The sequence below is a fragment of the Sorex fumeus genome, unplaced genomic scaffold, assembly GCF_029834395.1.
Source record: "Sorex fumeus unplaced genomic scaffold, SorFum_2.1 ptg000094l, whole genome shotgun sequence".
Taxonomy (NCBI): domain Eukaryota; kingdom Metazoa; phylum Chordata; class Mammalia; order Eulipotyphla; family Soricidae; genus Sorex; species Sorex fumeus.
Window position 1 is genome coordinate 23,604,034 of NW_026606151.1, and position 22,191 is coordinate 23,626,224.

Sequence of the window (22,191 nt, forward strand, 5' to 3'; positions counted from 1 at the left end):
CGCGCCCCCTCAGCCAGGCATGGGCCCGAGGGGGCGGAGCTATCCCCGAAGGCCCCGCCCATGCAGCCAGGCACCGGCCAGAGGGGGCGGAGCTAGCCCCTCAGGCCCCACCCACATAGCCAGACTCCAGCCGCTGGAGGCGAGGCCAGACTCACAGGCCGCGCCCCCTCAGCCAGGCATGGGCCCGAGGGGGCGGAGCTATCCCCGCAGGCCCCGCCCATGCAGCCAGGCACCGGCCAGAGGGGGCGGAGCTATCCCCGCAGGACCCGCCCATGCAGCCAGGCACCGGCCAGAGGGGGGCGGAGCTAGCCCCGCAGGCCCCGCCCCCAGCCGCGGGGGCTCCGGGCAAGCGGCCGCTGCGGCTCGGGCTGCGCGTGCGCGCTCGGTCCCGGCGGCCCGGGGAGTCGCGGTCCCCCTCGGTTCCCGCCCCCGCTGTCCCCGCACCCCGCCACATACCGACGGTCCCCGTGCTTGCACACGCACACACACGCATCCCCCCCCCCCCCGCCCTCCCCGGCTCTGGTTCCCGCAAGGGCGGGTCGCGGCCACCCGCGCATCCCGCGACTACAAGTCCCAGGGAGCCGGCGGCGGGGGTGGGGGGCGGGGGGGACGCTCCGGGGCCACCGCGCGGCCTCTGCCCGCCGGGAAGTCCGGGGGCGGGCCCCGCGGGAGCGCTCGGTGGCCCCCGCCGGGCCCCCGGAGGAGCCGCCGGGCGAGCGCGCGGGCGGGCGCGCGCGTGTCCCGGTTGTGCAGCCCGAGAGTCCTCCCCGCCCGCCCCGCGCGCTCCTCCCTCCCTCCCCGCGTCCCTCCCTCGTGCTCGTCGCCCTGAGTCGCGCGGGTGAGCGGCCGCCACCTCCTCGCCCGCGGGTGCCCGCTCGGCTCGGCCACCATGGGGAATGGGATGAACAAGGTAACGTGCTTCGCGCTCGCGGGGGGCTGCGCGCCGCCCACCCCCTCCCGCCCCGGCCCCCGCGGTCCAGCCCGGGCGCCCCGGGAGCGGGGAAAGCCCCGACGGCGCCCGCCCTCCCCGCCCCCACCGCTGTCAGTCACCCCAGGTGCACCCCTGCCCCCGCCCCCCGCCCCCCGGACCCGCGGCCCGCGCGGCCGGGGCCCGCGATCGTCCTGTCCAGCTCGTTGGAGCCGGCCCCGCCGCCGCCCTTTCCCGGCAGGCGGTGACCCCGCTGCCCGCCGGTGCGTTTTGCGGCCGGGAACTTGCGCGCCCTTTAAAAGCGTTGACACTTGTGCCCGGGACCTCAGCTGAGAAGGGCTGTGGTTTCTTCTTCTTCTTCTTCTTGTGCTTCTTCTTTTTTTTTTCTTCTTCTCTTTTCCCCTCCCCTTGACTCCCAGGCTCGGCTCTTGAAGCATCCCCACCACCCACGTTACTAGTAAGCTGGAGTGCAGAGTGGTCTGTGATTTCCTCTTTCTCCTGTGTGTTTGTGTGTGTGTGTACAGATGAGGTTTTGGTTTTTTTTTTTTTTGATCGTTTTTTTTTTCCTCTCTTGACGCACAGAGAAGTTGACAAACGCCCCAATCTGGATGTGTTTTTAAAAAATACCTAGGGAGGGCTCAGGGCAGGGGGTGGGAGCACCTTCCACGCTGATTTCCTGCTGGACCCCTGCCCTCCTGCTGCAGGGACACCTGTGGAGCACCTGCAGGGCCCTTACTCCTTCCACCAACCACCTCGCTCTTCTCTCTCTCTCTTCTCTCTGTCTCTGTCTCTGCTGGGCCCCACTCTCGCTCACCACCTTGCTCTGCCTCTGCCTCCACCAGCCTTCGATGATTCAGTCCCTCCTCTCCTGGCCCTGGAGGTGCCAGATTCCAGCGCTCACCGTTGAAGGGGTGCCTGGAGCCTGTTTTTGTATATATATATAAAACTTCATATATACAAGCCCCACCTGCACCCCAGGAAAGCCAAGTGCCTTTCCCCAAGACTTTGAAATGGTCCTGGGAGAGATGATCCTTGGTCAGCTTCCTTTCCCTGCAGGATTCCTGGTTGTCTGGCTCTAACAGGGTGCGGGGTGGGGTGGGGTGGGGTGGGGGGATTCTCACTCATTTCACTGCTTAGGTCAGCAGGTTTTGTTCTTTTGAGCTGGAGACTGATTAGAGAGAAAGAGGTTAGGAGTCCAGAAAGTTTAGGGAAGGGAAGGAAAGCATGTGTTTGAGTGTGTAAGAGAGAGAGAAACAGAGACAGAGACAGAGAGGAGAGAGAGAGAGAGAGACAGACAGAGTGAGAGCGAGAGTGAGAGCGCCTGTGTTTTCAGGGTACTTATCCCTGGGTAGACAGGATGTTCTCTTAGCACTGTTTCCACCAGCTTCATCAGCCCTTGAGCCTTTTGCTTTTTTTTTGGGGGGGGGGCGCACCCGGCAATGCACAGGGGTTACTCCTGGCTCAGTGCTCAGGGGTCCCTATGGGATGCTGGGAATCGAACCCGGGTCGGCCGCGTGCAAGGCAAACACCCTCCCAGCTGTGCTACCGCTCCAGCCCCGAGCCTTTTGCTTTCTAAAGAAATAGCCTCTATGTTCTGTTTGCCTTCCCGTTTATTGTGGCCATACCGTGGCTTTCCTTTGGTTCTTTTTACAATTTTTCTACGTGAAGGCTATTTATGCTTCTTTCTTGCTGCATCTAGCTTAACTGTATTGTAGTATTATAATACTATTATTATAATTATTATATTATTATTATTACTATTATTATAATTATTATTATAATAATATTATTATTATAATATTATTCCTCTGCCCCTCTCGGAGAGCCCGGCAAGCTACCAAGAGTATTCGATATGCCAGACACAGTAACAACAAAGTCTCCAATGGAGATGTTACTGGGCCCGCTCGAGCAAATCAACGATCAACGGGAGGGCCTTTACCTTTACCTTTACCTTTTATTATAATTTGAAGAACCTAATGAGGAATACAAATGATGACCCAAGGGGTCAAAGTACATTTCAGGCTTTTCTGCCAAAGCAGGGATAATCCATATTATGATTTTTTACCTTTCAAAGAAAGGCCTAAATTTCTAACAGTGTTATTCACACAAACATTTTCTTAATATAAATATCATCACTGTTGCCAATGCAAAGACAGAGAAACAGATTTAGAGACTTCAGTAATTCCACAGATATTTATTGGGTATGTACGTACTTTTATCTGGATGGAATTCTAGTTGAGGAGAATGGAAATGATTCTAATACTAAATGCCACAAAGGGCCTTCACAGAATCCTCAGTACAGACCAACACTTGCCCCAACAGAAATGTAACGTGACACATTTATGTAAATTAAAATGTAATGGCCACAATAAGATATGTCAAAAGCAGGTGAACTTGATTTTAATGATACAATGTATTTCTTTGGAATACACATGGAATATTGATAGTTTGAATGTCGCCAATATATAAAATGATTCATGGACTGATTTAAGTGTCGTGGTCCCAAGTCTTCAAAGTGTCTCTGATTTCAATTCCTTTTCTTTGGGGATTGGCTGTGTTTTGAGTCCTCGGTAGTCTGTGTGGCTTCCGGGGCCTGGGTTGCACACTGTAGCTCATTTGGGCCACGTAGATATCAGGGACTTTATGCAGCTCAGATCAGAATGGCCGTCATTCCACAAAGGACCTCTCTGGAAGCAGAGACTCGGAGGCATTGTCCAGAGTAGCGGGATTGAATTAGTGGGAAGCAGATTGCTGGAAGCCAGAAATGAAAAGCCAGAACTAGATTCGTTCCATGGTTGACTGTGTAACATGAAGTTAGACTTCATCTTCCCCCCCGTTTATTTCTTGTTTTAAAGTTCGTTTTGGAGAATCGGTGGGATTATTGTCAGGTACTCATCACAGAAAAGCCTTTTTCTTTTCTTTTTTGAGTCACATCTGGCGATGCACAGGTGTTACTCCTGGCTCATGCACTCAGGAATCACTCCTGGCAGTCTTTGGGGGACCATATGGGATGCGGGGAGTCCAACCTGGGTTGGTCGCATGCAAGGCAAATGTCCTACCCGCTGTGCTATCGCTCCAGCCCTGGAAATGCTTTTTGGAAACATTTATAAGTAAAAACGCGCCATGTCTTTGGAACCGAACACCTCATGGGACCGAAAACCTCTGTGCGTGGGTCTGAGTTTCCCAGGACTAGTTGCCCATCCCGGGCAAAAGAAAGCCAATGAATTATCTGACTTGATTTTGGTTTGGCTTGGGGTGCTGCGGGTGGGGTGTGATACCCCTGGCTTTCTGATCAGGAGTTGTTTCGGGAAATGCTTGAGCGAGGATGTAGCGGCAAAGATTGAACCCCCGAGAGCCCGCTGGCCAGGATGCTCTCAGCCTGCTGAGCTCTCTCCTAGCTTGTCTGCCTTCCGCAGACAGAGCAGTTCTTATTTAATTTTCACATCTTCTCGGCGGATCCTCTCATCAGTACACCCCGGACTGTTGTATGGCTGAACAGCGTGCTCTCAGGGGGGTGTGCCGGGTGCCTTAACACAGAGCATCAGGATTTACTGCGGTTTCCACGACTTGTTTGAGATGAGCAGGAGATAGAAGACAGCAGTAAGGTCTCTCACTTTGGAGCCTCTTATCACGGGGCTGTTTCATCACCCCCACGCCTCCCTGAACCCCCAGGAGGTCAGTTTGGCTTGTCCTCTTTAGACAGACTGGAAAACTGAGACTTGGCGTTGAAGTTAGTATCTGTAGGAGGTTGCTGAACTGGTCCCAGTGGCCACGGGCTTGGAAGAGAGCAGAAGTCTCCCCTGCGCGGCCGGATGCCAGCCCATCCCAGCTGCATTCTGGAGCTGCCGAGAACGAGCCTGGGAGCGCCGGGGCCTGTTTGGGGAGCTGACCACGTCCCCACTCAACTGCCCCCCCCCCCCCCCGCATAGCCCCCCAGAGCCCTGGTGGGTGGTGTTCTTTCCACCTGCTGCTTCACGGAGGAGGGCCACAGAGATTAGGTCACCGGCCTCCATTTGGCCTCCAGTCACGCAGCTGGTGAGTGGCAGGGGCCAAGCTCCCAGCCAGGTGGTCTGGCTCGCGGCCACAGCCCAGAAACGCTAAAGGGCAGTCCAGGAAATAGCTTGCATGGGGTGAGGGTTGAAGCAGGCCGGCCCTTGCATGCAAATGTCAGGTCTTCGTGGAGCCTTTGAAAACTCCAAGTTGACTCAATTTTCTCAAGGGTCTGAACCCTCAGATGGTCTATTTTGGGGGGAGGAGGAGTGTGGGGAGGCTATACCCAGTGTTGCAATCCGCAGTGCCCGATTTGGGGGCTTAAATGCCCCCATCACACCAAATAGTATCCAGGCCCAAGCTCTGTGTCAGCTTCTGATCACCCCGCAGGCAGGCCCTGGGAGTGGGCTGGACCTTTGCCATTTCTGGGGCAGGACATGGGGTCTCTCTCTGGCTGCCTGGTCTGGTGACCTCTCCCGCGGCCTGGTGCCTTGCCAAAGTGACCTGCCTGGCAAAAATGGAGACAATCCCCAGGCTCAGGCCCAGGGGAGGGACCTCTCCCCAGGCATGTCACCTCTGTAAAGACACCCTCCAGGGGGGTACAGGGAAGAGGCCCCGGGCTGCTTCCTGACCTTGCTCGGCCACCAGCCCTATGACATCCCCAGCTGCCACTTCTCAGGTGCCCGGGCCCACGGGGAACCAGCTGAGCAAGCTCGTCTCCTCTCTTGCTCCAAAATCTGTCACATGATCCTCCTGCCCTGTCCCGACTCGGATGCTTGCAAGAAGCACATGAGGATTTATCAGGGGACATTTTTCTACACTGCCCGCGTTCCTGGACTCATGCCCAGAGTGGTAACGTGGTGGCACCGATCGTGATGTGGTTGACACGTCTGTAGGACGTCTCTTCGCTCCTTGGGAACATAAAGACACAGCTGAGAACGTCGGAGCATTCCAGGGGAAAGGACCAAGGGGGTTCCAACCCTGCCTAGGCACTGGGCTCAGTATGGATGCAGTGCATTGACTGGATGCCGGGCATTGTGGGCTGGACCCAACCGTGGGGGTCAGCCTGATCTGGGCATTACAGGAGGTTTGGCAGCATCCCAGCCCTCCACACCCTCCTTCCCACGCCCGCTGGAAAAGACTCCAGCCCTTGCCTGACGCCCTTTGGGGGGGGGAGTAAAATCACGGCACGCGGAGAACCACCAAGCTGCTATTTTTCTTCTCACAATCTCCTAAGCCCTGTGTGGTCTAGAACTCAGTCACTATCAAAAGAGCAGCATGTGGCTAAAAGGTTCCCCAACCTTGTTGCATCATGATGGTGGTGGTGGGTGTGTGGGGGGGGGGTGAGTAGGGGGGGGGGTTGGTGGTGGTGCTGGTGGTGGTGGTGACGCTTGCAGGTGGGGGAGGTGGCGGGAGGAGGGGTGCGTCAGCTTAAATTTGAAATTTAAAATTGGTGGTGCTTGAAGGTCAGACTTTCCAGTCAGATGCTGCTGTTTCCACAAGGCAGGCAGCTTCCTGTGACCCGCTGTCTTCCCCTTTCATCAAACTGACGTTGAACGTCCCCCCACAGTCAAGGCACCCAGGCGGATCATGGAGTAAGATGTGAATGAGAAGCAAGAAGACCCCCGCCTCCCGGATTGGTCCCCGGCAGCTTCCAGAGGGTCTGTCTGCAGGAAGCGAGCCTGCCACAGGGTGAAGCGGACACCGCCTCTGTGTCCATGCTGAGTTGGGGCATCGAGGGACAGAACACACTGGTGGCCCTGGTCTTTTCTGCATGCCAGTAGGAAATCAGCCTCACCCTTGATTTCATCCCTGTCCCTGTCACTGTCCTCCCGTTGTTCATCATGTACTTGAGCGGGCCCAGTAACATCGTAAGACTTGTTGTTACTGTGTCTCGCATCTCGAATACATCATGGGGAGCTTGGCAGGCTTTGCTGTGAGAGAGGGATACTCTTGGTAGCTTGCCGGGCTCTCCAAGAGGGGTGGAGGAATTGAACTCAGGTCAGCCTACTCGGCCTCATGCAAGGCAAATGCCCTACCCGCTGTGCTATCGCTCGAAAAGAATGAATTCATGAATGATTTCATACCATACAGAAGCATAAAGGCAATTTTTTTTGGGGGGGGGGTCATACCCAGGGATTCACAGAGGTTACTCCTGACTTTGCACTCTGGAACTACTCCTGGCGATGCTTGTGGGACCATATGGGATGCTGGGAATCAAACCCAGGTCGGCCGTGTGCAAGGCAAACGCCCTACCTGCTGTACTATCACTCCAGCCCCCATAAGGCAGTGTTTAAAGGCACACAAAAAGTATTCTCAGATTCCTCTTCTCATCCTCAAGTTTTAACCCGCAGACAGGTTAGATCCCTGCCCAGACGGCAGGCAGAGACTCTGTGCCGTGTCCCCCTTCAGGGACTCTGCCAAAAGTTTTCTCCTCCTCCATGCTTTGTGAGTGTTTTCTTATCAAGGAAGACTTAAGCGCTCCCCGCCCACACCCCTGCACTGCTGGTTGATCAGGAATTTTATCTCTCCCATCAGCTTGGGTGGTGGTGGTAGATTCCATGACATCCTGAAGTAGACGTGAAATGTTTAAAAAATAAGCTCAGAACTATTTCCTGCCATAGAAGCTGGAGTCCCCGGGCTCAAGTGCTTTGTTTGCGGCCGAGGGTTTGGTTTTGTGCTGGCGTGGGTCGGATGCCATGGGCACAATGGCCCCCACCCCAGCTACTGCTGTCCCAGGCGTTCTTTTCAGAAAACAGAAAACAAACCTCTGTTTTCACCAGCCACATTCCAGGGCCCATCTTCGCTGGTTCTGTGCTCTGTGTTCCATCATTTTTTTTTTAAACTTAGTGATGTACTTCTGCGGGGGCCAGACTCCATGACAAACTTGTTGGGGGACAGAGTGCAGGAAGTTGGCCATGCAGGTTGATCAGAAAGTAAGGCTGCCACAGAGGCAGGGTAGGATGGGGGAGGGGATGGGTGGTGGGAGGGATACTGGGGTCAGTGGTGGTGGAGAATGGGCACTGGCGGAGGGATGGGTACTCGATCGTTGTATAACTGAAACCCAAGCACAAAAATTTGTAAGTCTACAACTGTACCTCATGGTGTTTCACTAATAAAAATTTAAAAAGAAAGGAAAGAAAGAAAAAGAAAGGAAGGAAGGAAGGAAGAAAGAAAGAAAGAAAGAAAGAAAGAAAGAAAGAAAGAAAGAAAGAAAGAAAGGTCGCACTGTCTTCGGGGTGCTAATACAGGCGAAAAGCAGGCCAGAGAAGCTGGCGGGAAGGGAAGGGCCTCCCCGGAACTGTCCCTGGAAGAGCAGCCCGGGCAGAGAAGAAGACGAGTTGATTCTGAAGCCTGAAGATGACTCAGGGCTACTTGGCGCTGGCTCCTTTGGAGTGATGAAACACTTCCATGTTGTAGCTAGAAGGTCCCTCCCCACCCCCCACCCCCCCACCCCCATCCCGTGATCTGTCCTGCCTTCTTCCTGGGTGGAGATGATTTTACTCACACTGTGTTCTTTCTTCTACCTGCATTCCACTTGGTGAATTCTCTGGTTGACCAATTTGTCCCAGATGAGCGTTATTCTACCCCCACCTCTTTGCGAGACCATCTCTCTGCTAGAAAATGATTCATTTCATTTTTTCTCTCTCTCTCTCTCTCTCTCTCTCTGCTCTTGGGCATCACCACCGACACTAATATTGGGGAATTCACCAATATTATTTCTTTTTTTAAAGTTTTTTAAATTTGAATCATGAAGCTGACTGGTGGTATAGAAGCTTGAGTATTTGTGAGCCTTTTTTTATTTATTCTCTTTGCACCTAAAAACGTATCTTCCGTACCAGTGGCTGGGCCCTCCAGCCTTCCTTCAGCCTCATGTTTTCTAAGTCTGAATGAAAAGAAACTCCAGAAAGAAACAGGGATTGGACAATCTGCTTTTCTCTTTTTTTGCCAGCCTTGGAAACTCTAGTTTTCTCCCCTGGTTTGGAAAACAGTTAAGCATTGAGAGGCACAACTCTGAACTCTCTTGAAGGGACTTACAAATATTTACATGCACATGGAGAGAGCATCTGCAATTATTATTATTTTTTTTTGGTCATTGCCTCTTTGATTTTCATTAGGTCCAGCCCTCTCGGTTGCTAGCACTCTGCTCCAGGCATCTCTCTGGGATAACGTGACTCGAACAAAGATGCCCGTATTGCGGGCCTGGCCATCACAGACCCCTACCAAAGCCCACCCAGGGCAGAAAGGGGCTGAGTCCCACCTCCTGGCCTTCACTCTTCCCGTCTTCACACCTCCCTGGCCTTGTTCTGCTCCTCCCTCACTTCTTACATCGCCCTGTAGTTCATCCCTTTGTGGAAGGAAACCTCCCCTGCTCACGGGGACCTGCTGGTCTTTCCACCGCTCTGTCGCCAGAGCCTGCCACGGAGTCCAGGACGACTGGACGGCCGTTACACTGTCCACTTCTGGCTTCCATGGGAAGAGCCGGGCCCTGCTCTCCGCAGTTGGGGCTGGTGGGAGGAGGATTTCCATACTCAGGAAGGGGCCTCAAATGGCCAGAAAATCACAAAGTTATCTGTTCACTGCACGGCTTATGTATGTCCACATGTTGGCTTGGGGACCGCACCTCATGGTGCTCCGGGATCACTCCTGGCTCTGTGCTCAGGGATCACTCCTGGCAGTGCTCAGGGGCCGTATGTACACCAGGTTGGCTGCATGCAAGGCACGTGGGCTGTCTCTCTGGCCCCAGGAGGTTGTCCGTTTGAGAGTGCCCAGGAGAGACCCTAAATGATGGGGAGATCTTCTCCAAGAAAGAAACAAGAAGGGCCCAAACAGGCCACATGGCAGGAAGAAGCCACTTCCGCGGCAGTTATGTGATATCAATGGTAAATCAATACCATTTAAAAAAATTTTTTTTATAAAAGGCTTCTCATTCAAAACAAAAATGAATATCAAGGTAATAGTTCACATGTAATAGAGAAAGTAGTAACTGTACAAAGCAGAAAAGCAAAACTGGACTTAACCAGTCAGAAGTGGGCGGGAGTTTTTCCGCAGGCTGAGTGCGGGCTTGGCCACAGGAGACCTGAGTCAGCACCCACCCACCCAGACACCCCCTGAGCACAGAGTTAGGAGTAGCCCCAAGACCCCTGAGCCATTCCATATGGAGGCTGGCTAGGTAGGCGTGGGGCTTTTCTCGAAATCAGAAGTTTTTGTGTGTGTGTGTGTGAGTTTGGGTGGTGGGGTGGGCAGAAGTAACTGGCAGTGCTTAGGGGGTCTTCCTGACTCTGTGCTCAGGAGTCAGCCCTGACGGTGCTCAGGGGACCATCTGTGGAGCCCGAGTGGAACCAGGGTCCTGGCGGCAGTGGCTTCATAGGGGGACGACCCGACCCCTGTACTGCGGCCACATCCCGGTGCCCCAAGAATGAAGGGAGGTGCGTGGGAAGCCAGGCCCTATAGAGAAGTGCAGACAGGTGTCAAAGTGACCTTCAGGGGCTCCTGGGGACCACAATGCTCCCAGCATCCACCGCCCCGAGTCCTCTCGCCGGGCTTGTGCTCCCCTGAGCAGCCCTCCTTCTCCTGCCCCCTTCTCAGGCATCCCCTGGGGGCGTCACTGCCTCCTGGATGTCCTCAAGGATTTCAGAACGGCTGCGTCACCTCCTTCCTTCCTCCCCGGGCCTTTCCATTAGGCCTGCGTCCCCGGCTCTCAGTGTGGGTCTGGCGTGGGATAGCTGTTCCCAGGAGGCCACTGCCGTGTCCTCGGTGACTCCGGCCAGCAGCACGCTCAGCCTGTGAATCTCAGGGCACTTGTGGCCAGTGGTGGCAAAGAAGGATTCTTGGGAATGACGGGGAGACTCTTCCGGGGGGACAGAGACTTGGTGACCAGTGAGAGGGACCCCCGGTGGTGCCAAGCAGATTTGCACAGGCACGGCGAAGGCGGGGAATGCCTTCAAATCCCATGGGCCGTGGGACTGGACAGAGGAGGAGCACTGGCTTGGGTTTCCGGGCGGGAAGGTTCTTCGTAAACTGGGGTCTGGACTTCTTGGCCAGCACCCGGTAGAGGGCTGCGGGGAGCCCGGGCGTGGCAGTCCAGGCGGGCCAGAGGCTCATGCTTCCGGTGCCCGCTCACAGGCCAGGCCACCTCCGAGCATGAGGAACGGGCAGGGCCCAGGGACGTGCCCGGAGCCGTCAGCAGCTGCCAGGAACCCAGCTGCTGTTTCTCCGGGAGGCACTTGAATTATTTCTGACGCTTGCAAACAAGATGGATGGGGCGTCCTCCGCCCTTCCTCCCGGGAGAATCACACCAATTGAGGGGGCCCTTTTTAGGGTCTGTCCACTTGACAGTGGACACTGACCCCTACCTCCAGGAAATGGCCTCACCTGGCCGGGCGATAGAGCCTGTGTGTGTCCGGGGGTCCCTTGGGAGACAGCCAACCGCTGGGTTCCCTCGGAGCTGACTTGCCCTCCCGGGTATGGGGTCAGCTGGGGGATGGTCAGTTTCCTGCCCAGGCTGCCTGAGAATCCCGGGGCCTGGCGCCTTTCTTCCCCGCCTCCACGGTCCCCTCTGTCACTCACGGGAGGGGAAGCGGGTCCAAGCAGGCGGCCTCGGCTCAACCCTGCTGCCACTCACTCACGTGCCCCTGCAGTGGGTGGGGGGATCGCCAGGCAGACCCCAGGCAGGGGAGGAGCTTTGTGAAAAATAGCCCAGTTCCAGCTCCAAACCCTGAGCCGTTCCATATGGAGGCTGCTACGTAGGGGACAGGTTTGTCTTGAATTCGGGTGGGCAGAAGGACCTGGCAGTGCTCAGGGGCTGGTCCTTCTCTGTGCTCGGGAGTGACCCCCCCTAACGCTGCTCGGGGGACCACACGTGGTGCCTGGGTGGAGCCAGGGTCATGGCGGAAGTGGCGGCCCATGAGGTGATGGCTTGACCCCTGTACTGTGTCTGGCACCAGACTCACGTGGTAAGGCCACCAGCAGCGGTGCCCAGGGCACCAGCAGGCTCTTCCTCAGCCTGGCCACCCAGCTCTGCTCAGGGCCTGTCAGTGTGGGGGTCACCGGGGCAGTGCTGACCGGTCCTGGGGGCCACTCACGGAGCACTCACATGCTTCACTCATTCACCAGTCACCTGATCCCAGAATAAGAGTGGTTTGCACATCCAGGGATGCTGGGTGTCTGCTTTGAGGACCTCTGCCTAGAAGTACACTTTTTTTTGAAGCAAATGAGTGTTCTTCTGAACGTATGTGTATACAGTTCATATTGAGGGAGGGGGCCCGCCACCAGGCTGGACTCAGGGCTGATTCCTGACCCTGTGCCCAAGGGCCACTCCCGGTGGCATTTGGCCGCAGGTCAGGCTGGGGTTGGCTGTGTGTGAGCACAGAGGCCTGAGGACATTGGGATGCGCTCCCTGCGGGCTCTGGGTCAGGGATGGGATGGAGAAAGCAGCATGACTCTGTGACGGCTGGTCCCCACTGGGACGACCTCAGACTGCGAGGGGCAGGTTTGCTGGTCAGACTGAGAGAAGCGGAAGTGTGCGGGTTGCGGGGAGAGAAAGTGTGTGTGTGTGTGTGTGTGTGTGTGTGTGTGTGTGTGCACGCATGTGTGTAGGTGCATGTGTGTCCATGTGTGTGCATATGTGTGCGTGCATGTGTGTGCATGCGTGTGTATGTGTGTGTGCGTGTATGTGTGTGCGCGTGGGGTGGTCTCAGGTGAGGGTCTAGACTCCGGATGTTGGGAGCTCTGGAGGCCCTGGGGGGTTAGGGGCATCATGGTCCACGGGTACCGGCAGGTGCCTGGTGGTGAGGCCCAGGACAGGCCGGTGGCGCTCCAGTGACTGCGACCCCCACTGTCTCCTCTGGGCCCGGGCTGTGGCCCTGTGGGAAACTCCGTCAGTTCCCGCTGTGATGCTCACTCGTGTCTCTCTCTCCTCAGATCCTGCCCGGGCTGTACATCGGCAACTTCAAAGGTGAGCTTCGCTATCCCTGTCCTTACCGCGGGGACCCACGGCAGGGTGCCCCGTCCCGTGGCCTGACTCCGTGGTGACCCCCACCAAGCCACGCCTGATGGAAAACAGATGGACCCATTCGACAGTCCCCTCCTCATGGGCCTCTCTCTCTCTCTCTCTCTCTCTCTCTCTCTCTCTCTCTCTCTCACACACACACACACACAACACACACACACACACAAGTCACCACTCCCTGTTCTGTCTTCTGGGAGTGATGTAATATTTGTCCTTTTTTTGTGGCTGGACTGTGCCGAGAGCATTTCCTGACCGTCGTGCCGTTCTCCAAGCACGATGTCCCGAAGAGCCGGGCCGCAGTCCCGTCCCCTCTAAGGCTGGCCCAACTCTCTGTCTCCCCGGCTCCCTCTACCTGCCTCGCCCTGGGCTGGCTGGTGGGGATTCGAGTCGCCTTCACCAAGGGGAGATTTCCCACCCCTGGGAGAGCACTGGTTTCCTGCTCGCGTGGGGCTGAGTCAGGGTGTGGCTGTGCAGAGGCGAGGCCCGGCCTGGAAGAGGCACCTGGGCACACTCGGGGCAGCGTGGCCCTTCCGGCTTCCGGACAGACCCCCTGGCTGCAGCGTCAGGCCGCCTGCTTGCGGGGCTCCGGCACCGGAGCAGGACATGCAGGCGACTCAGACTCTGCCCGCATGTCCTGCCCCCCACTGCGGGCCCAGGCAGTTCTGCCTCCCGGGTCCTGGTGGGCTGCTTGCGGCAGGGAGGAGACCCCTCAACGCTGCTGAGCACTGCTAGGGAGTCCGTGGCCCCATAACGAGAAGCAGGCGCCACAAGGTTCAATCCCCAGCATCCCATAGGGTCCCCCGTAATGAGCAAGCCGCAGCCTGACTTGTCAGCTTTCAGGGCCCGTGGTTTGTCGTCACCGGCACTCTGTTTTCTGAGACCAGGTCTTTAGACCCCGCAGGAAAGGTGATGCCATCCCGGATGGTTCCACATCTACTGCCAGGGCTCAGCTTCTTGGCCCTGCTCCGGGGCGCTCCCGGGGCCCCCGGTGTGAGCGGGCACTTGGCGTCCAAGCGCGGGGTGGGGGCAGGCAGACCCTGCCCCACGCCGTATGACGTCCACATAGACACGTGGCACTCAGCTGCCGTGGGAGAGCGGGCGTGCTGGCACGGGGTAGGGCGGGGTGACCCGAGGAAACGGCACCAACACGTCTGACCTGGGAGGCGGCTCAGAGTCCGGCCCACCTTGGGGATTCCTCCCTCACCAGCCGCCAGGACGCCCGTCCCAGCTGTGCACACCCCCCCACCCCGGGGACCCCTTTCCTCCCCCTCCCCAGCAGGCCCCCGGCTGCTCTTTGCACCCCCCCCACCCAGAAAGCCAAGGGACATGGAGCTGACAGGTGCTAATGCCGCGAGAACACGTTAAAAAATAGCCCCGGAGTTCCCAAATTAGTAAGCTCTGTCGTTCTGAAAACAGCGGCCGGCCTCTGTGGTCGGGCCTCGGGCCTGTGGGACATATCAAAGGGCCAGCGTCTCCGGGGGGTTATTTACTCAGTTATTATTAACCTCTCTCTCTCTCTCTCTCTCTCTCTCTCTCTCTCTCTCTCTCTCTCTCGGGGCAGGAGGGGAGGGGGCGCGGGGGAACAGCTTGATGACCGGGGACGGAGTTTAGGATCAATTCTTCGAGGTAGAAAGGCACGGGAGCTGGGTTGGCACGCTCCAAATGGCAGTGCTGGGGTTGGAGCGATAGGATAGCAGGTAGGGCGTTTGCCTTGCACGCGGCCGACTTGGGTTCAATCCCCAGCATCCCATTGGGTCCCCCAAGCGCCACCAGAAGTAATTCCTGAATGCAGAGTCAGGAGCAACCTCTGAGCATCGCTGGGTGTGACCCAAAAAGCAAAAACAAAACAAAACAAAACAAAAAAACAAAACAAGCAACAAACCAAAAAAAGGCAGTGCCCCCCAACGCCTACATTGCGTGTACTGGCCCCTTCCACGGGCGCCCAGACCTATTCTCTGATGTGGAAGAAACCTGAGGGTCCCCGGCATCTCCTGATTCATGCTCCCTGGCAGCCCACGCCTTGGTCTGTCCAGCTGGGGGTGTGGCGGCACCATCGAATGTTGGCTGTGGTCAGGGTTAGGGTTACCGGAAAGACATGAGTGCGGACCACGTCAGAGGCTGGAGGGAAGGGCCACGTTTCCACCTGCTGCTGGTGAAAGAACGCGTCCATGCCACGGGGTAGACATCCGGTCTGCATGCTGGGAGGCCATCGGACACGTGTCCTGTCCCTAATGGGCAGCTGCAGAGCCCAGAGAAGCTGTGTCCTACCGAGGAGTCCCCTGACCCCAAAGCCCCGGAGCCAGATGCCCTGTGCCCACAGACACATGGCACAGCCCAGATGAGGGTGGCCCCGACCTGGGACCATGTGTGAGTGGACAGTGCAGCCCTTAGTGTGAGACCTGCTGTACCCGCCCATCGGGACTCAGTGGACAGTGCTGGGGGGGGGGGGGAGATGGGAGCCCCAAAAACCCGTGATGGTGGCGAGTGTGCCTGGTGGAAGGCCAGGGTGAGATGCTTCTACCTGCCAGCGAGTGGACCCAGCTGTCCACATGACTTTCTTCTCTTTCCAAGTGACCAGTAGCCTGTGCCCATGGGGACCTGGCTGCCTCTGGCAGAGAGCGTTCAGACGAAGCTCACATTCTTTTTATATATTTTATTTTCATAAAGTAGTTCCCAATAGTCGATTGCAGATAATATTCAAACACCAATTCCACCACCACCGAGCACCTTCCCACCACAATGAGAGGGAAGTGTGCGATGGTTGTCGCACTGCATCCTGGAGACATTTAAGCCCATACATAAGAGAACACAAGCAAGTATACTGAAACCAAACGAATGTGGGCTGCTTTGGTACGTAAGTGATCTAGAGTGTAAGAGGTTGCTCGGCCGCAAATGCAGCCGTGCGCCCCAGGAAGTTCTGTGTCGCTTACTTCCAGGAGCTTTGGTTTATAGTCCCTGGATCTCAGCCAATTGATGAGATTATATGGCACCCGGGGGCAGTTTAGGGGCGTGACTGCCAAGCTACTGGAAAACCGGGGAGCTGGGGGGAGGAGGCCCAGTCCTGATCCAAGTGGGCTTGGAGATCTCAGTCGCGGGTCCCGCATCCCTGGGTTTTTCTGCTGGTTCCCTCTTGGGTGAGGCTCGTCCGGGAGCTCACATTCCACCTTCTCCGAGATCTTCCTTTTCCAGAGTGTGGCTGGTGCGGCCACCAGGCCTTGCTGGTGGTATCCGACATCCACTCATTGAACGGTCTCTCCTCTCCCCTCCCCTCTCCTCTTTCCTTCCCCATTTCCCTTCCCTCCTCCCCCCTCCTGCCGATCCTTTACGTGTCATTTTACAAGTTTCCCGTTTTTGCCCCCTCAACTTTTTTTTTAATTGAATCTTAAATTTTTTATTATTATTATTTTTTTTATTTTTTGCATCATCTGGTGACTTTTCCATCAGAGGAAAATCCACAGAGAAGCCCAGGCTGTCTCAAGCGAGAGCCTCTCTCTGGGGAGGCGCTAGAGTTTGGCGGCGTCTCTGCCCAAGTGGAGGGGCCGTGCAGGGGTGCGAGGCTTCCTTCCCCGCCGTCCCTTGACCGAGGAGGCCCATGGGGTTCGAAGACGTCCACAGAAGCCCAGCCAAACGGACAGCAGGCTGCTCATGTGCAGGTCCTCGGAGCTTTTGTTCTCTGTCTGCCAGGGAGATGCCCAGAGAGGAGGCCAAGCTGGAGTCAGTAAATATAATTTAGTGACGTCTAGGCGTAGCCATTCGGATATGTTACAGTGACTTCTGGAGCCGCGCGTGAGCTGTCGGTGAGCTCAGCCTTTGAGTGGATCCGTTTCCATCCTCTGCCCTGTTCCTTTTTTGCCAAATCCTGGCTCTGCTATTTCTCACTTTTACTGTTTTGTCCTGGGTGTCGGTTTGTGTTTGGGGCCACTCCCAGAGTGCTCAGGTCTGAGTCTTGGTCCAGTGCTCAGGGGTCACTCTCAGAGGCACTCGTGCCAGGGATCAAGCCGAGGTCAGCTGTGGGCCAAGGGAGCACCGTGATCCCTGTCCTATCTCTCCTGTCTTGCTTTGTTTTAGTTTTTACTTTTACAGTGTGGAAATAAGAGTTGCCCCTTTGCTAGAAGGACCAGGCGGCATAAAGTGCTCAGAGTCATGGCTGACGAGCAGTTAATGGCAGTCAGGGCCATCAGCATCATTACTGTCACCACGACAGAGCACATCCCAAGTGATACAGGCCTGCGTCTCCATCGCGCTGGATGTCCCTTCCGCCAAACCAGCATCCAAGTTCTTGTTCCACCATCTGATGTAGATGTTGGTCCCTCACGCTGGCGCTCTAAGGCTGACGGTTGAACCCATTCTCACCCTCCCCGAACGGGGTTCGGTCCTTTGAGGAACTCTCGCTGCAAAAGAGTCGGAAGGTCCTACCGTTCGTCAGCACATTCTTAACTGGGGAGGCAACAGTTGTTTAGGAATTGACTCCAGATATGGTTTGGGGTTCGGGGTCACAGCAGAGGAACTGGGTCCCTTTGTACAGAGGGGGATGGCCCTCTGCTGCCCTCTCTCCCTAGCTGCCATCTTGCACGATATCTCTCCCTCTCTCTCTTTTTCTCTCTCTCTCCCTCTCCCTCTTTCTCCCTCCCTCCCTCTCTCTCTCTCTCTCCGTCTCTCTCCATCTCTCTCCCTGTCTTTCTTCCTCTCTCCCTGTCTCTCCCTGTCTCTCTCCCTGTCTCTCTCCATCTTTCTCTCCCTCTCTCCCTGTCTCTTCCTCTCTCTCTCTCTCTCTCTCTCTCTCTCTCTCTCTCTCTCTCTCTCGGCAGTGGATATTGGAAAGTCATTCTCTCTTATTATCTACTTATTCTGGAGAACCTGGCAGGCTACCGAAAGTATCCTTCCTGCATGGCAGAGAGTCTGGCAAACTCCCCGTGGCGTACTCAATACGCCAAAACCCAGTAACAATGACGGGTCTCATTCTCCTGACCCTGAAAGAGCCTCAAATGTGGCCCTTTCTAAAATCTCAGGGCTAGGACGAAGGAGACGTTATTGGTGCCTGCTCCAGGAAATCAATGAACAACAGGATGACAATGACACAGTGATCTCTCCTCCAGGCTCTGCATTTCTAGAGCAGGTGAAGCTCACACAAAAATCCATCAGTTATTTCAACATGAGCTTGGGAAGAAGAGCAAGGGTAACTTGGAGATCAAGTCTCTCTAAGAGATAGTGGCATGCTTTTTTTTTTTCCCCAGAACCAAAGCCCAGTCCAACTTAGACAGACCTCTGAGGGACTCCCGTAAGCAAAGAGATCATTGGAGGAAACGGGGAGTGTGATGTAGGCTGGCTGCTTTTGTTGGCCTGTGGCACCCTCTCATTGGCTGGGCAGTGGCTGGCAAAGAGGAACCGCCTGCTTTTAACCTCTTGGTGGGAAGGGCACATCCCCAGGGGAGGTACCAGCATGTTGCTGATTGCAAGAGTATGAAACCTCATTTAAATGAGGTTTCTGTGTTTCTGTGTATTAAATTTTACAAGCTCAACCTCCCTAACCTCCCCTCCCTCCCTGCACTTCAAAAAAAAAAAAAAAAGGCGGAGGCTTTGGAGGGGGTAGTGTAGGAGACAAAGCATCTTCCCTAAATCCTGCTGGCCTCTGTTTCATCCCTGATGCCACACGTTTCCTGAGCCCTGCCAGGAGTCACTCCTGAGCACAGAAACAGGAGTAGTCTCAGCGCAGAGCCAGGTGTAGACTAAACACCTCCCCAGCTTTTTTTTTTTCCTTCCACAAGCTCTAGTGGTGGTAACATTTTTTTTTTTTTAATGATTGGAGATCACTGTCAATTTTTTTTTTCTTTTTGGGTCACACCCGGCGATGCACAGGGGTTACTCCTGGCTCTGCACTCAGGAGTTACTCCCGGCGGTGCCCAGAGGACCATATGGGATGTTGGGAATCGAACCTGGGTCGGCCGCATGCAAGGCAAACGCCCTACCCGCTGTGCTGTCTCTCCAGCCCCAACATTCTTTCTTTTTTTTTTTTTAATTTTCTACATTCCATTTCTAACTGATAAAATTCATTTCTAATGCTTCTTCCAGTGTATTTTTGTTCGGTTAGTGCAAAGGCAGTTGAACTTGACCTCCTGGACTAGGTTATTTTCTGTAGCGTCTCTGGCATTTCCCAGAGTTAGGACTGTTTGCGCCTGTTCAATCTCTGTGGCCATAGGAGACTGGAGCATGAATTCCCTCACAGTGCTCAGACCGGCGTCCTCAGATTGAACGGCAAAGGACAAATTTCTGTCCTGAAGTTACCAGTATTTGGAAGAAGGTCTTCCTCCGAGCCAGCTTCCCCCCAGTTCTGTGGGGGCTGATAGGAAACTCACTGCCTTGTACACACATGTCCATGCCAGTGACTCTTGTGGCCAGGGTCTCCTCTGCAGTGCCTCTGCTGGTAGGAAGCCTCCAGGCAGCCTTCCCTGATTAAAAGTCATGAAGAGCAAAGCAGGTCGGTCTCTGCAGAGAGCACCTAATGAATGAACCGAGGAATGCACAGACCCCGGCTGGAGCTGCTTCCGTGTTCCTGGGGTCCTGCAATCCGGGTGGTGGTATCTGGTGGCCTGCTGGTGGATTCAACGGTATCAGATTTTCTTGCCGGATCACACTCTTGCATGCATTTCAAGCATGTTTACGGGGTGAGAGAAATGTCCTAAAGTCAGCTTGTGAGTGTTTCACAACTCTGTGAGGATACTAAAGACCATCGAATCGTGCGCTCTCAAAGGTTGAATTTGGGGGCAGGGATTCAGGACTGCTCGAGCCCTTGCTTTTGGGTGTGAGGCCTTGGGTTCGATCCTGGGCACTGCAAAAACATGTATCTATATACAGTATGTGATTTATCTCAATAAAGTGGATGTTTAAAAACCAAATAGAGGGGCTGGAGCAATAGTACAGCGGGTAGGGTGTTTGCCTTGCACACAGCCTACCCGGGTTCAATTCCCAGCATCCCATATGGTCCCCCTGAGCACCGCCAGGGGTAATTCCTGAGTGCAGAGCCAGGAGTGACCCCTGTGTATCGCCAGATGTGACCCAAAAGGCCAAAATAAAATAAAAATAAAAACTGAATAGAGGGGCTGGAGCAATAGCACAGCAGGTAGAGCATTTGCCTTGCACGCGGCCGACCCGGGTTCGATTCCCAGCATCCCATAGGGTCCCCTGAGCACCGCCAGGGGTAATTCCTGAGTGTAGAGCCAGGAGTGACCCCTGTGTATCGCTGGGTATAACCCCAAAAGCAATAAATAAATAAAATAAAAACTGAATAGAGGCTGGATGAAGAGTAGAGCAGGCAGGGCGTTTGCCTTGCACGTGGCCAACCCAGACTCGATTCCCAGCGCCCCACAGGGTCCCTGGAGCACTACCAGGAGTGATCCCCGAGCACCACCAAAAACATTGATCGTTCGCATGCAAATCCTGGGCAGAATCAGAATCCGGACGGTCGTGCCTTCTATCCGGTCTGGTCACATCTTTGTCCTGGTTGTCACAGGCCCATCTCCGTGGGGCGTGGATTCTCCCTGGTGTGCTGCCCCGGCTCGTCTGTGCTCCTCCTTGAGCTCCCCAAGTCCCGCGCCTGTCCCGGCTTGCCCGGGTTCTTTCAACATGGCGACTCCTTGCCTTTCAATATGGCGACTCCCTGGGGGGCCGCCATTCAATATGGCGGCTCCCGGTCTGCGCAGGAGTTCCAAGGGCTGCACATGCACAGTGGGAATCGGGGCACTCCGGCTAAACTGTCCCTTCCTTCCAGCTTTGCAGGGCTGAAGAGCTCCTTGAAGGCTGCAAGAGCTGCAAGAGGGGCGGGTACCTCTGCGTTGCTGTGGATGTAAGGGTGCTAGGGGTGACGTTTGCAAGGAGGGGCCTGGCTCTCTTGTCCTTAAGTGGACGGTGCTGGGCCTGGACTCATCAGTGGGCTGCAGGGCCAAGGCTGGTGTTTCTTCTAGTTCATCTTTAGAACCGTTTCTGTACAACACGCATGAGAAAGCAACCTAAAAGAAAAAACCTTTTACTGTTCACTACTCCACCTCCTAAAGGAGACCTCTCTCTTCCATAGAACGGGTTTTGCTTACTTTTAACTTCGATTGCTAAAGAATAAAGAGATCGTTCAAAACTATTTTTTTAAAAATGTATTATTTTCCATGTAAAAAGTTACTCTGAGTGTACACACTGAGCAAAGCTTAACCACAAGCATTTCATAGGATCACTTCTTTAAGTGGTTCACGATTAGTATGTTTATTAATCTAATTGCATTTCAAGTTTTCAGTGGTCCATGTGTACCAAGGTGTGCCTAGCAGACACAAACTCAATTATCTTCAAAATGTATACAAAGCAATAGCCCTAAATTTCGTAAATCTAGATTCTTTCAGTCACCATCCTTAGTGAAGTTCCCAGAGAAGAAAAATCCGCAAGTCATTTTGTGGTTTTTTTTTTTTTTCATGGCTGAGTTCTAGGAAGAATTTATCTGCAAATGGCTTTAAAATGTCATTCACTCGGGATAAGAGCTGAGTGCTGAAAGTAGGTAAAGGAACAAACCTGATAACCTCTCAGTACCTATTTTGCAAACCATAATGCCCAAAAGGAAAGAGAGAGAGAGAGAGAAAGAAGGAACATACTTGCTCTACAGGCAGGCTGGGGGGTTTGTGGGGGGGTGGCAGGAGGGAAACTGAGGACATTGGTGATGGGGAATGTCCCCTGGTGGAGGAACAAGTGTTGGAACATTGTATGAGTGAAACCCAGCCATGCACGGCTTTGTAACTGTGTACCTCATAGCGGTTCAATTTAAAAATATTAAATGAAAAGACAAATAAAGGCCCATCTTTTTCCTTCTTCGACAGATGCCAGGGATGCAGAGCAACTGAGCAAGAACAAAGTGACGCATATTTTGTCTGTCCATGACAGTGCCCGGCCGATGTTGGAGGTAAGAGTGAGCCGGTGTGTGTGTGTGTGTGTGTGTGTGTGTGTGTGTGTGTGTGTATACACACGCACGCAAACACCACTTGGTTCTCTCTGGCACCTGTGACCACTGACCCTGCCCGCTCTGCCCAGGCCTTGTGGATGTCCCTGCCCTGCCTGAGGCAAGGCGTCAGGGCGGGTCCCAGTTGGGACAATTCACCCGCCGCGCCGCCAGCTTGCTGGCTTGGCTAGATGCCAACACATAAGCTGAGACTGCAGTTTCCTCTGGATCTTAAGGCCTTTGAAAGACCCATTTTCATTCCTTTCAAAATGACCCAGGGTTCTTAGATTGCAG

At 54.9% G+C, this 22,191-nt stretch overlaps 1 long non-coding RNA gene across 1 annotated transcript; it reads left to right on the forward strand.

The window, feature by feature from the left end:
• The first annotated feature begins 668 nt into the window (after positions 1 to 668).
• Positions 669 to 21,862, forward strand: LOC130040498 (uncharacterized). The gene is made up of 3 exons (XR_008794997.1): positions 669 to 910; positions 12,842 to 12,875; positions 21,779 to 21,862. It is a non-coding gene; the product is annotated as an uncharacterized LOC130040498 (long non-coding RNA).
• Positions 21,863 to 22,191: the final 329 nt, after the last annotated feature.